The sequence below is a fragment of the Tachypleus tridentatus genome, chromosome 4, assembly GCF_004210375.1.
Source record: "Tachypleus tridentatus isolate NWPU-2018 chromosome 4, ASM421037v1, whole genome shotgun sequence".
In the NCBI taxonomy this organism is placed as follows: domain Eukaryota; kingdom Metazoa; phylum Arthropoda; class Merostomata; order Xiphosura; family Limulidae; genus Tachypleus; species Tachypleus tridentatus.
In genome coordinates, this window is record NC_134828.1 from 100,427,881 (window position 1) to 100,444,085 (window position 16,205).

Consider the following 16,205-nt stretch of genomic DNA (forward strand, 5'->3'; position numbering starts at 1 on the left):
ATAAAAATATACATACATACATAGAATGAGTATGTGGATGAGCTATGATGTCATTATGACGTAAAAATTTCATTTTCTGAATTCATGGTGATACAGTGCAGAAGGACATATTACGAAGTAATTCAAGATGTCTGAATTGTGACAGGGTTTAAAAACAACGGTTCAAAGACTAGAGTTTTAAAACTATTGACATAATTAGCGTGATAACTCCTTAAACAAATTACCAGAACAAATAAAGAAACCTACGTTTTGTTTCATTATTAGTACATTTATGAACCAAAATTCAAGAAATAAATGTTTAAAGTGACGCATACAAGTAATTCTTTTTTAGCATATATGTGAAAAATCTGTACAAATTACAGAAATACAGCGACATTTAGACTTTACGTTTTGTAGCCATACCCAAGTTTGTGTTTTTTTACATAGGCCCACTTTTGTTGATAAAAGAGTAGTCCAGGACTTGATGGAAGGTGGTGATGACTAACTGCCTTCCCTATAGTCTTACTGCTAAATTAGGGACGGCTAGCGCAGATAGGTCATAGGGTATAGGTAGTTAACTTTTTGCCTCTCATATGTAAAACAAAAAAATATATTTAAACATAATTAATGGAAACAAATTCTTTATATTATATAAATTTTTAGTAAATATAAATTTAATGATAAAATCTACCAGTATATTGCTGTATTTTATTAATAAAAGAACAGTTTGGGAATGTTCTTGTCACACTGTTATTTCACTTTTGTGCTATATATAAGTTTAAACGATTGTGCAAGAACATCAAATGTGCACACATTTATATGTATACTAGCAGCTCATTAATCGAAAACACATTTTTTCTTATGTTTAATGTGCTCTTTAATTGCACTTTGTAACTAGCAAACTGAAATTGTTTTTGTATTTGAAGGTGTAATTAGGCTACAGCCATATAAAGTCACTTCTTTAGATACCACCACTGTCGCACAACTTACATTGAATATCAATCGTATGAGACGTTTAGTCAGATCGTTTCCTATTGGTCTATTCCGCAACAGACCCACACAGAAGAGATAAAATGTTAACGGGCTGAACTATCTTTGGTAAGATTTATTTTCATCGTAAGTCATGAGGTGCTTTCTGTGCCTCTTGAAACTTCTTGCTTGTGATATATCTTCAGAGGTCTGAAATTAAATGGTTTCCATTAAAGGATGTAACACTGATAATCTGGTATATACATGCTTAGGGTGTTTTCATAAGTAATTTCTATGTACATTAAGTATTACTGTGGCTTGGACAACAACTCGAGGAAAGCACAGGTTATTTGTTTGGTTTGAATTTCACACAAAGCTACACACGGGCTGTTTGCGCTAGCCGTCTGTAATTTAGCAGTGTAATACTAGAGGGAAGGCAGCTAGTCATCATCACCCACCGCCAACTCTTGGGCTACTCTTTTACCAACGAATAGTGGGGTTGACCGTCACATAATAACGCTCCCATGGCTGAAAGGGCGAGCTTGTTTGGTGTGACGGGAATTCAAACCCGCGGCACGCGGATTAAGAGTCGAATGCCTTAACCACCAGGCCGTGCCGGGCTCTGGAACATGTTATAAGTTTCTGTTTATCAATGATACGCTATCGTTAAAAACCGTTGGCTCATTTACCACACGAAACTTATTTGTAGATAATCTTAAAAAAAAACAGGGCGTAGGTAATAGTTTATACAGGTAACTATAATTCTAAATTTACAGGACAGGCTTAAAATAATATAAATAAATAATGGACAAACATATGTCTTTCACTTAGTTTTGTTAACAAACGGAGTTTCGATTTTTCGGTGTTCTCTTCTTGTACGATTTAACACGTTTTAAGTTGTCTAGTTTGTGACTGGAAACTAAATTAAATTTCAGAATCTTCCCCATTCATACGAAAACTAAGAAATGGTTTTTGAACTTATCGAGTATTTCAAAAAGGTAGATTTCAAACGCATATAACCTGTAACGTACAGGGATAGACAAAAAAGTGTCCTCCCTTGAAAATGTTGTTAATTTGATGTATATTTTATTAGATAACAGAAAAAATATGTAAAGCTATATGTTTTCAGAACGACTCGAAGAGACCTGTTCAAATATGATCTCAAATCCTAATTTTAACACTGGATTACGTAAATACCTGAACTTTTCATGATTTTAGTTACATAAAAAGTGTTGTGCACGTGCTGTAGTTTCTCAGATGATCTTATTCCAATCAGCCTACAAAACGACCCAACAATTTTCTCTACATATGTGGAGCCGTTAAAATAATTAATGTTATGGAACGGTCAGGTCAATCACTTGATGTCAATCCAACTGAAAATTTATGGGCTGATTTAAACCGATTAATGACAGATCGCAAACCAAACACGGAAAATGAAATTTTGGAGTATCCAAAAAAGGATGACAGTCAGTCAGTCAGGAATATCAGCACAAACTCATTGAAAGTATGACATATATACAAAACTGAAATCCAAGGGAATGTTGACTAAATATTAACTTGTGGAACTGGTTTGTGTTATTTTGAGTTTAATTTTCACGATGATTATTGCAGATTGCTGTAAGATCTCACCATTAGTCTGTGTTCACAATACAGTTCCATTTAGCAGTCGTACACACAAACACATAATCCTATTTTTACATACAAAAGTATTTTAAAATAAAGCTACATTTGTGTCTAAGATTCAGTTAGTCGAGTACTGTTTGACCTGTAAGTTTCTTATTGATAAAGTTTACAGATACTTAGAATGTAGTTCATAATGTATTGTATGATTGATTTTGGTGTGGTGAGAGATCGAACATGCTCCATGTCGGTGATCAGGTGTTTTAAGCACCTAGCAACACCTGTAAGTGGGAAAACGTTTTTACTTAAAAATACCAAAATTTTCGTCAACAAATAGAACTTTTTTTACCTCGCACGTGGCCCGGCATGGCCAAGCGTGTTAAGGCGTGCGACTCGTAATCTGAGGGTCACGGGTCTGCATCCCCGTCGCGCCAAACATGCTTGCCCTTTCAGCCGTGGGGGGCGTTATAATGTTACGGTCAATCCCACTATTCGTTGGTAAAAGAGTAGCCCAAGAGTTGGCGGTGGGTGGTGATGACTAGCTGCCTTTCTTCTAGTCTTACACTGCTAAATTAGGGACGGCTAGCGCAGATAGCCCTCGAGTAGCTTTGTGCGAAATTAAAAAAAAACAACCAACCTTGCACGACGTCATCTAGATAAAAAGAGAAACCAAAAAATTTTGCTAATTCCCTATTTGAAAATTTCTTAAAACTTACAAATTTCGTCGAAATATTTAAACGATAATGAAATCAATCACGATGAACTTACTTATGTATCCTAAAATGAGGGAAAACTATTTATATATCCCGAAGTTAGTACAATATGCATTTAGTAACGTTTGAAATACTATTTATATCTCAGACTGCGATTTACAAATCCCCTCCTAGGGGCCTGTAAGCATCCTAAAGAGGGTTTGCGACGATAAAATACTAGTTTCCATATTATTATTAAAAAAACAAGACAAGAAAATCGCAAAATTTCATTGATTTACATGTTTATTTACGACAGTGTCGCTTAAAACTTCTATAGACACAGCTATCTTAGTTTGTGGGGGTCTACAAGAGCGTCTTTGGTCCACGAGACGCCCATAAGGGAAGAAATATTGATATTTACTGTTTTTTGCACTTGTTTAACTGGCTAGCTATTTATAATATAGGGAAATGCTAACGTACGTATCTTTCCACTAAATATTTATTTAGTAGTCATGATCCGTTTGTATACGTTCATTATGTTAACGTTCACAGAGTCTCTTTAACAAAGATAATTTTTCGTAGACTATTTTGTTCACATGCATGGTAACTAAAAGCTTTGTTTAGAAGAATGTCGATTCATTAATAAAATGAGAGAGACCATCTAAAGAGAGACAGGTGGTGATAATTCCATACTATATATATATATATATATATATATAGTTAGTGTTAACAAAACTTGCACTTAATGAAGCTCGGTGAGGCTGTAACATAAATTAATGGAGTGCACATGAGAAGAATGTAATTTCTGAATGCACTAACAGAATATGTTATTTAGTAGCCATGAATACTTTGAGACTATTTGAATGTTACGTCATTTTCCCGGTCTCTGTTTCCATGTAGCCATTTCGTGGCTTATTTTGGTAGGATTCTTTTATCAGAGTTGTTTTCTTTCATATATGTAAGTTGACCCTATCTGTAACTTATTGGTTGGTTTGGTCGAAAAACACATAGCTACAGAATGTGTTATTTGTGTTGTATCTACTATGGGAATCAAAACCTAATTTTTACCGTCATATGACTGTATATTTACTTACCTCTGAGCCACTGGAAAGTATTGGAATACCGAGACATGCGTTTTCATATTAACTAACATAACACATCCCGTTTTATTTTTCCGGAAACGTTTATTTGGCCTTAGTGTGCTAACACGATTCTATAAGGACTATCAGTTTTCACACGTTGTGAGATAACGTTTGTGTATTCTGCCGGAAAAATTAAGTTTATTAAATAAACTACAAGCTGGCTCGATGGTAAGTGAATGGGTTTATAAGGCGGAAAACCGCGGTGAGCAGTGCACGGATAGCCCATTGCACAAATCTAACCATAAAAAAAAAACATTAGCACAAATTTACCGAAGAGCTACAAGCACAGACTTACCAAAGAGCTACAAACAACCATACAAAATATTTAGGAAGTATAATTTTCATAAGATACAGAAGCATTACGTACTATATTTCGGAAAAACAGCAAATAATGATTTGATTTGAAAAACCAGAAATGCTATCAGATCGGAAAAGCTGAATGACGAATAAAACGCACTGCTTAGATCACGTTGTTCCACGTTCTCAAAATCTCTTAGAACACACATGATATTCAAAATAAACGATATAAAGGCCAGTTTCATAACATAATGATCATAATTTGAACGTGCTTCGATAAGACGTGTTTGCTAATGATAAGATAAACATAATTTATGTTACATGAACACTCTTTCCCAACCACGAAAAAGAAAAAAAACATAGTGGGTTGGGCATATCAGATAAATTTTTTATATACCTGAAACTGGGACAATTACATACAGTTTTCAAATGTCTTGAACTTCATGCAATACTTAGTTAACTTTGTCATACTGATAGGCGCGACTAGTAACACAATATAAAAAGAAATCAAATCCAGGCACACACACACACACGTTCATATAAGTCAAAGAAATGTTAGGACTTAAAGTTGTTATTAGTTCGTAACAAGATAAAGTTAGGGGTTGAGGTTAAACCTGCCCCATCTTATGTACTGTTTGACGTGATTTAAGGCTGTCGAAATATTGAAGTCTCACTTTAGAAAGGTAGGTGCTCAGCCTTAATTAAGTCATCAGGAAAATTACTGGGAATCTAGAACGCTTGTTACCTCAGTCATGTTTGAATGAGTGTTCGCTGTGGGCACGTTCCTTTAGCGGCATCAGACCGGGTTTGGGCTTCCAGCCGCGCCAGTATATCAAAAGTCGATAATAATATACACCTGCCGAATTCCTGAAAGTGGCTGCATTGGTATTGCTTAGTTACCCTGAATATTGTAAAATCCTAAGATAAATGTATTATTTCCTGCAGCTCCGATGAGTTAAGTATACCCTGCATTCTAGTTTTATTATTATTTACTCTTAAGTTCCGAAGTTTATTACAAGTGGTATATGACAGGATTTTTTAATAGAAGTAATGATTTAAAAATATAAGGTGAATAAGTTTAGACCTCGTCACTGAGAATACAGACTATTAATTAGCCATAGCCAAAAATATTTAAAGGAATCACCTGCTTGTCTGTATGCAAATCCCTTTATTAATTGACGTATCATGGAGATAACAAAAATCTAAAGATTGACCTATATCTAATTGAGCTTAATTAAGAAAAATTCTATGCAAATGTAACACCAGTGTTAGAATTCTTAGGCCCACAACTACAGGGCCAAGTGGTTAGGGCACTTGACCCGCAATCTGAGGGTTACAGGTTCGAAACCCTGTCACAACAAATACGCTCACTTTTTCAGTTGTGGGGACGTTATAATGTTACGATCAATCCCGCTATTCGTTGGTAAAAAGAGTAGCCCAAGAGTTGACGTTGGGTGGTGATGACTATCTGTCTTCCCTCTAGTTTAACACTGCTAAATTATGGACCGCTAGCGCAAAGAGTCCTCGTGTAGTTTTGCGCGAAATTCAAAACAAAAACAAACAAACAAACATAACACAACAGTTTAACCGTGTGACTAAAAACTGATTACAAAAACTTAGCAAGGAAAGAGTCATAGAACAGGATTTATCGAAACCAGAATGGAATCTGATACAATACTAAACCAGCATTACAAACTGTTTATTAGCTTTCTCTGATATTCTAAATATATTGAAATAATAATAAAAACAATGTTTGTGAATTATGAAAAATAAAAAAAAACTGTGAATAATCTACGATATTTTTGGTTTTCATGTGATGACGGCAGAACATAGTAGGAACGTAAGTTGTTCTTTATCTAAAGTATTATAGAAAATGGAGATCACGTACATCTGAGTTTTTGGGTTATCCACAACAGTCATCACTTTTATTTTATCATGTTCTCTAATTAAATGTCTTTGTGGTCCGGCACAGACAGGTCGTTATGACGTTCGACTAAAAATCTGAGGGTTGCAGGTTCGAATTTTTGTTACACTAAACATTCTCGCCCTTTCATCCGTGGGGGCGTTATAATGTTTCAGTCAATCCTACTGTTCTTTGGCAAAATAAGGTAGCCCAAGAATTTATTTGTTGAGTCATATTTTTTGATGAGTTTGAAACATTTGAACTTCATTCAAGATAGAAAATATTATAATTCACATCAATCACTAACGCTATACCTATCACATCAAATTGATGACGGTTGCTACTTGTTCTGTATCTTCGTACTGTGGTGAAAAGTAAGAAAAACGTTTCGGTCATTAATTTAATGAGGAATGTGAAATAGATATATTCTCTCTTATAGGGATAATGTTACCTTTGTAAACAACAGAACATTCACACCCTCAGAAACATTAAAACATTCAATCAGATAAATGGAAGAAAAGGGCTGTTGTTTTTGTAAGTAATAGGCCTGGCATGGCCAGTGGTTAAGGTACTCATCTCGTAATCCGAGGGTCGTGGGTTCGAATCCCCGTCACACCAAACATGCTCGCTCTTTCAGCCGTGGGGGTGTTATAACGTGATGATCAACCCCACTATTCGTTGGTAAAAGAGTAGCCCAAGAGTTGGCGGTGGGTGGTGATGACTAGCTGTCTTGCATTGCTAAATTAGTGATGGCTAGCGCACATAACTCTCATTTGGCTTCGCGCGAAATTAAAAAACAATAAAACAAATACAAGTAGTAATTTCTTGTTTCGTTCTCCTAACTTCTATGCTGGTGTAATGAAATAGTATCAAGTGATATTAACACAGGTCATGTCTGATCACAAGTAGTTATTCTAGTTTTAATTGGGGCCAAATGTTTTTCTTATCATCATCAGTAAAGGGGAGAAGTTCTTACTACCTCTTACCCATGACACATTATATTCACATAAAAATTACCACTTCCTTACTTATGTATATAATTGACTCGTAATCTGAGGGTCGCGGGTTCGCATCCCAGTCGCGCCAAACATGCTCGCTCTTTCAGCCGTGGGGGCGTTATAACGTGACGGTCAATCCCACTATTCGTTGGTAAAAGAGTAGCCCAAGAGTTGGCGGTGGGTGGTGATGACTAGCTGCCTTCCCTCTCGTCTTATACTACTAAATTAGAGACGGCTAGCACAGATAGTCCTCGAGTAGCTTTGTGCGAAATTAAAAAACAGACAAACAAATAAATATAATTACAAATCATTTTGTTACGTTCTTACTATTTCCTACCACTAACATTATATTCATACAAAAATTACCACTTCCTTACATTATATAATTACATAACATTTTGTTAAGTTCTTACTACCTCCTATCGGTAACACTCTATTCATATAAAATTATAATTCCCTTATACACATAAAATATTGTGCAACATTTTGGAGTAAGAGAAATATTTTAATAATAACGTGACATTCTTCAAAGGGGAATTGGTTTGACTACATCATCTATCTGATACCAGGATGTTGTCAGGATGCATTTTCCACTTTTTTTATAATAATACCTTGAAATAAAGAGTGGAGAATACATCTTAAATACAGTACATCATGAGGTTAGATTAAGAAACTTCATTTGCTGTTTTAAGAATTTACATTTTACTCATATTTTATCAGGATCCTTCAGATTTGCATAACACATAACACAAAATAGTTGCATAGAATGTACTTCAAATTTATAACAATTTAGTTATGACGGGCAAAAGCCACTGTTATAAAATATTGTCAGTAATAACCACTCAATCATGTTTTCTCTTCCTGTTCCAAAATATATCAGTATGTTAATCGAATTAACTATAACTAGCAAAATTAGTTACCACGTCTAGCTACAGGCGTTACACATTAAAATTTTAGGTAATATATTTTAGTAACCTATATTGAACTTAGAAAAGAAAAATGAAATTTTGTCGATGGAAAAATTATTTTGGAAACTACATTAACTGGTCCAAACTTGACCTAGTATTTAGCGCGCCCAGGCTGTGAATCAAAAGATCCATGGTTAGTGCTTCTTTACTACAAATTGGCCTTTGAGAATCTTTGACCGTGAATGCATTTTAGGAGTCGCAATCAGACACCACTATTCGGTCACATACGAGTAACTCATCGGGTGGCGGTTGGTGTTGTTGATTGAAATTAGCAAAGCCTATGCGCATTTACCCTTTCGTATACATTTATGTAAATTTCCTGACAAAAAGGAATAAGCAAACCTGTATGAAAAACATTTTATTATCTGAAAGTATCCATTATAAACCATTATTTGCTTTTGAATTTCGCGTAAAGCAACACAAGGATTATCTGCGCTAGCCGTCCCTAATTTAGCATTGTAAGATTAGAGGGAAGGCAGCTAGTCATTACCACCCACCGCCAACTCTTGGGCTACTCTTTTACTAACTAATAGTGGGATTGACCGTTACATTATAACACCACCACAACTTAATGGGCGAGCATGTTTGGTGTGACGGGAATTCGAACCCGTGATTCTTAGATTACAAGTCGAACACCCTGATGGATTATGGAAAGCATATGGGAAAGAACGGTGTGCTTTGGTGATGAAAACCTCAAGAAGGAGCTTTTGCAATGGAAACTAAATTGCAGGGGCTAATGCCACAATTCACGATCTTCAGACAGAGTACTCTCGAATGTAACGACATGGACTGTGACGATGTGGTGATTTTCCAAAACCATTTTAAAATAAGTTACTCAACGTCCTGTATAACGTTTTAGTAACTGAAAATTTGACGTATATAGGACTGATTGATAAAACTGATAGCGAATTTTGAAAGAGATTGTGAACCTCTAATAGCATTTTACACCTCTTAATAATTTTCAAACACACTGAAAATATTGTTCCAGTAATACCAGTTAAAACTTACAGTTTTTTCAATAGAGAAGATTATTCAAATGTCAATGGAATGTTTTAATAAGTTGTAAAGAATGAATTAATAACCAATAGATAAATAATATCAGTGTCTTATTTGAAAGAACCTACCAGGTATAGTTTGATAAGAATAACACCAACAATAAAATACATCACTACAGACTTTGTTTTTAAATACGGTACTCCCCTGAAAAACACTTATGTAATAGTTCCAGATTTATATCTTGTAAAAGTTTTTAACAATACGCTAATCTTCCATTCAACTTTTCTCTATTGCTTTTCGTTTAATAATGATTTTTCCATTAATAACATTTGTCGACCATCGAAGAGTTAGTTTGGTTTTATAGCTAAGTGTGAAAGATATATAGATTTGTTTTTGAATTTCGAGCAAAGCTACACGTGGGCTATCTGCGCTAGCCGTCCCTAATTTAACAGTGTAAGGTTAGAGGGAAGGCAGCTAGTAATCACCACCCACCGCAAACTCTTGGGCTACTCTTTTACCAACGAACAGTGGGATTGATCGGCTGAAAGGGCGAGCATGTTTAGTGGGACGGGGATTCTAACCTTCGACCCTCAAATTACGAGTCGAACGCCTTAACCCACCTGGCCATGCCAGGCCACAGATATATAGAATAATTACTCTATATTTACGCTGGCAGTGTGTTTATGAAAGGTTGATGTTTTAAGGAGGTTTCGGACCTCAGTATTTATTGTAAACAATCTAGCAAAGAGACAAATTGAAGAGAATTCGGTACAAACGAAGCCACAAAACTGGTATTTACTAGATAATTTACTAACGAAACGAAACCCTCTACACAGCTCGAAAATAAAGGAGTATTAGATAGAATACATACTGTTTAAAATGTAGCTGCTGTAAAAACAATGTTGGTGAAAACAATTGGAGTTTTGAAAACACAACAATAAACAAATTTCCAACTGTGTGTATGCACTTTGTCTTCCCATGAGACAACTCCAGGAAGCCGTAATGATAACAGATATGAGGAAGGGATTACTTACAGGCACGTGAGTAATGATCGGGGGAACAGAATCTTTTACCCTGTCTACACTGATTTGATCTGATTCACGATTCATTTTTTGTGTGTAATTTTTTATACAACTTAACTTGTAATTTCTGAACTTCTATCGAGCACGAACTACACGTATTGTATACATCATGTTCGAGTTAAAGAAAGCCGCAATATGCAGGAAAAGTCCTGTATATTAAATTAAAAGAAAATCTAGCGAATTATCTTGTAAGTTTTTTTTTATATTTAAGTGGTTACATAAGTTACAGTCTGAAGCAGTGTAACTACACTGTTCTTTTTTTACATGCCAACACATTAAACTAATTTTACTTACTTCTTGTTTTAATGTTTTCTGGAAATGTTTCTTAGTTTATCGCTGAGGATAAAAATTATGTTGCATGAAAAACTTGCTATATATGTATTTTTATTATGCCGTAAAAAGATAAAGAAAACCATTAATTCCACGATCTAACTTAGTATATATATCTTCGATTGTTCATAAATTTTGGCTATTTATTTCAACCAATGCAATTGGAAACTGTGTTTAATGTATACAAATGTATATGAAATCCAATATATATATATATATATAACGTTTTTCTGTCATATTTCTGTTGCATTTCGGTACTTTTTATGACGTTATTGAGTCTAATATTTGAGTATTATATAATAACATGATTGAACGTACAATTTAATCAACGTATAAAACACGTTAATCAAAACATCCTCATTTTGACCGAGATAGAAAAAAGTTGTTTATCCAAATGATGGAAATTATAATAATGAAATATTAGTCTTAGGTTTACTTTTCTGTTTGTGTAAAAACGCTCTTGGTTACCTCTTCTCATTCATAAAACAAAAGCTTCGGTTTAATCAACGTTCGAAGATTATATTGTTTTACTTGCGTAATGCACAGGACATTGTGTATAGAAACATGCAAGAACTGGAACTAAAATCAAAGTAGTATTTTTTTGTTTTTATTATGTATTTATAGCGAAGGTGACACACACACCCACGCTAATCACAGTTCAGCTAAAACACAAGTCTTCACTTCAAATCATTTTGCTCTTCCAATCAAGCTATCATATTGTGATTTAACTTACTATTCAGGGAACGTAACACCAGCATGAGATGTTGATAACGTTGAAGCGGATTTACTATTATGTATTTATTTTATTAACTACGTTTGCTTCGGTTTACTAAATATATTTGGAAATGTATGTAACTTTTATTGTTAAAAGTGTGTTGCGAATGTCTTGCCTGTTCTCTAAAATTGTAGAAGATTCTCGTGAGTAAGAATCAACGATTAACGATATGTGTATGTAAAATGCCGGTATCGCTGCCAGCTGAATTTTCGAGAATCTGCCTAATGAATATAAAACGTAGCCATAGCAATACGCTGAAAGACAGTTTTAATGCTGTTGGGTCGCTACAGTCAGTATATCTCGGTAGCTATAACTGATAAACATTTATTATTCGGGAAACTACAGATATTTGGCTAGGTACGTTTAAACATTACAACCGTTCATCTTCAGGGAATTAACCCTGGATGTTAGTATTTCCACAACGCCATGGTATAACTTCAGTTGAAAGAATTTTACATTAGACTAGACAAGAACAGAGCTTGCTAGCATTCCCGCCAGGTGAAATGAATCTGTGTATGAACGTGGAATTACTTCGCTCAACGTAAACCGTTGTTAAAATATTCAGCTTTATCCTAGATATAAAACTCAGTGTTTTTTGTAAGTTTACAAAACTGTTGTATATAAATCATTATTTGTAATAACTGTTATTATAAATTGTATTGTTATTTGAATATTAAAATATATTTGTGTTAAGAAAGAAAACTGTGTGCATTAATCTTGCTGGTAAATATCATAAATTTAATTCATATCGACATTTAATTAACTTTCAAATTAAACTTACAATTTCTGACTATTTTAAATCGTAATATTTAACGTACGTAACATAATAAATCGGAAACTCGTCCGAAATGAATTATAATATGTAACAACGTTTATAAAATAAACAAAAATTCAACGTCAAAAACACTGTTTCTCTAAAGTTAACCTTGGTTGATATGTCGGAACTCTGTTGAGTTGTATAAAGTCAACCATGAAATACTAACAACACTAAAAATTTATATGTAAAATTAACCGTAGCATACTGACAACATTGTAAGACTGTATGTAAAATTCACTGAGATATTGAAAACACTGAGAAATTATATGTAACATTAACCGAAATATCGATAACCCTGTAGAACTATATGTAAAATTAACCGTGGCATACTGACAACATTGTAAGACTGTATGTAAAATTCACTGAGATATTGAAAACACTGAGAAACTATATGTAACATTAACCGAAATATCGATAACCCTGTAGAACTATATGTAAAATTAACCGTGGCATACTGACAACATTGTAAGACTGTATGTAAAATTAACCGAGATATTGAAAACACTGAGAAACTATATGTAAAATTAACCGAAGTATCGATAACCCTGTAGAACTATATGTAAAATTAACTACAAGATATTGACGACACTATCACTCTAAGTAAAAAATTAAATTTACTTACATTTTTCAACACTCACTCCAGTTTTCTCACACAGAATGCTGTCGTATTATAACAGTCCAGTTTTTATACATATGTATGCTTTTCAAGCCTAAATCACATGATATCATCTAGAAAAACTTAAAGCGTTAAATTATGTAATCAGTAAACATGAAAAAACTATTATATATACCAAAGATTCAACAAAGTTTCAACTAACGTTTCGTAGAGTTTATTTCAAATATATTTGTTTGGGTGACTTTTGTACCAAAGATCAAAAATTTGGTCATGTATTTTTGCGAAAATGTTGAAAAGTTTATCCTGTGTTGGTGAGATGTTTGATAAAGGTAAACTTAAAACAAATTCCTACTATAAACTGGTTGGTAAATTGTTTGTAGTATTACATATTTTTATCCATGTAGTAATTTTCTCTTTCACTGTTTAAAATATTAACGTTTTACGTTTTAAAAAGACAAAGCTAAGCTTTCAGACGAAATTATATTCTATCAACACTTATAACCAGGATACTTGTCTCGAGAACCTGAACCAGAGTTAGTGTGAATGTGTTGATATTAGTACCCTTTTACAACCATTATGATAATATTCATAGTTTGTCTTCTTTTCCTTGTAACTGTTTTCTTAATATCATTTCTACTTTTAGCTTTTATTGCAACAAATATAAAATCAAATATTTGTAAAGTTACGTTAATCTTTGGGGAAAAATATGAATTTATAAAAAAGTTGCGATATAGAAAGCTTGCGTTTTTATTATGTAACTTTTTATTACCTTGAGATATCTCTATTTCAGAGTTAACAAAAATAAGCTCTAATTTTTTGCTCGCTCTAATTTCAGGTGGAGTTGAGTACTTAAGATGTTAATCATTGTGACCACTCCATTAACCTTACGAGGTAAGACGTGTTATTAGCTCGGATTCTTCGACTGTTCAGCGTGAGACTAAATCAAAACTTTAACCCATGGATGTAGTAAAAAGGGTATTAGTAATATATCAAATGACAGACAGATGCCGCTTTTCGTTTCTTGTAATTTAAAGGAACGGTAATTAATTGTGAACTTACTTTGATTTATGTTATATTGTATGAAACTGAATAAGACATGCTGATAAAGCTGACTTCTCTGTATATTTTCTTATGTCTTTCAGATACAATGGAAATTTTATTACTTGGCTCATTCACGAGTACACTATTTATGGTGTTATAATAAATTGTCAAAATTAACATAACATGCTCAAGAAAAAATTAACTAATATATTTTGAAGAAATATTTTACTGTGACCTTACATGTGTACTTTTCTGAAATAAAAATAACTTAATTAGCGAAAGATAAAAATTTCTTCTTCATGCAGGTGAAGATAAATCTTTTTTAACACTTAAAACACATGTGCTTGTGGAATGGTTTTGTGATTGGAATCGAGTGCTTGTTGTGGAGAGATAATTGAAAGTAGAGACATCTCGTTTATTATCTGAGTAATATAAGCAAGATTATTCGATTGCAATGCTCTAAGCAGGTAAATAAATGAAAACAGTGTTTAAAAACGTTTCAAGTTTTAAGGAATCTGCTTCGAGGTTGTGGAGATTTATTGTTACACACACACACACATATGTACTATTTAAAACGCCAACTATTTCATTCGTTATATAATATTATGTACTATGTATTCGATGTTTCTTTGTATAGGTTTATCTTGACGAGTTTGTTTTGTTGTTAAGTGCAGAGATACACAATACATTATTAATGTTCTACTTTCTGTGGGTATCGAAACCAAACTGCAATGTTATAAGCCTTCAGACCTTGTGATGAGCAAAGATTTTAACAAATATCCAAACTGCACGTACTTAACGAAGCAGATAGGGTTAGCGGAACAATCATATATGACTAAATAATTCAACTCTAGTTCCTTGAGCTAACACGTCAGAAATCCTGATGGATCGTTAAGTAAAGGCTACAGCTACCGATTTTAATTTTCTGTTGAAATCATCTAATCACAGTAATTTGTAGCCTAGATCACGATTTGGCTACGTTTGTTAAAGCAGCTCCTAAGATTCTTTAAAGTGATAAAAATGAAAACGTTTTGACAGAGTAATTTTAACTGCCATGATACTGACCAATAGGATTAATAGCTTTTTAAAATAAAATTATGTGCAATTAAACTATAAAATATCTATTAATTTGTGCTTATAGTCTATATGAAAGGTTCAAACACAAAAAGAATTACAAATCCTAAAATAACACTGCATGCTTTAACATCATGATGTTAGAAAAGCACGTAGATTCAAGAACTCAAAAATACGATACCTATAATCGAGCGCTTTCGAAAGGTGGATATTTTTGGCAGTTAAGGAAAAAGTTTACACTTCACTCAGTTAAGTTTATTAATAAAAAAAACAAAAGAAAACGAGTCACCATTTTTTTTCTTATTTTGAAGTATTTGTTTGTTTGTTTTGGAATTTCGCACAAAGCTACTCGAGGGCTATCTGTGCTAGCCGTCCCTAATTTAGCAGTGTAAGACTAGAGGGAAGGCAGCTAGTCATCACCACCCACCGCCAACTCTTGGGCTACTCTTTTACCAACGAATAGTGGGATTGACCGTCACATTATAACGCCCTCACGGCTGAAAGGGCGAGCATATTTGGCGCGATGGGGATGCGAACCCGCGACCCTCAGATTACGACTCGCACGCCTTAACACGCTTGGCCATGCCGGGCCTATTTTAAAATAAGTAGTTTGGTCGCTGTTAAGCACAAATCTACACAATGGGCTATCTGTATTCTGCCCACCACGGATATCTTAACTCAGGTTTTAGTGTTTTAAGTGTGAAACTTACCGTTGAGCCATTGAGGACAAATTTTCTCTGATAAAGGATTTAAGTTGAACGAAACCTGTATTTGAAGGAATAGTAGTATTGGTTCACTGTCTTTTGTGTGAGATACATATCAATAGTACTTTAGTACCAGATAGATATTCTATTTTAGTTCGTGTACCTAAGTCATGGGAATATATTAAGGATCATATACAGTTAC

At 33.9% G+C, this 16,205-nt stretch overlaps 1 long non-coding RNA gene across 1 annotated transcript in view; it reads right to left on the reverse strand.

The window, feature by feature from the left end:
* Nucleotides 1–532: 532 nt before the first annotated feature.
* The window catches only part of LOC143249770 (uncharacterized), a 43,599-nt gene continuing 27,926 nt past the window's right edge, over nt 533–16,205 (reverse strand). Inside the window, exon 3 of the long non-coding RNA XR_013027937.1 lies at nt 533–1,158. This is a non-coding gene — a long non-coding RNA (uncharacterized LOC143249770). The remainder of the gene's footprint in view (nt 1,159–16,205) is intronic.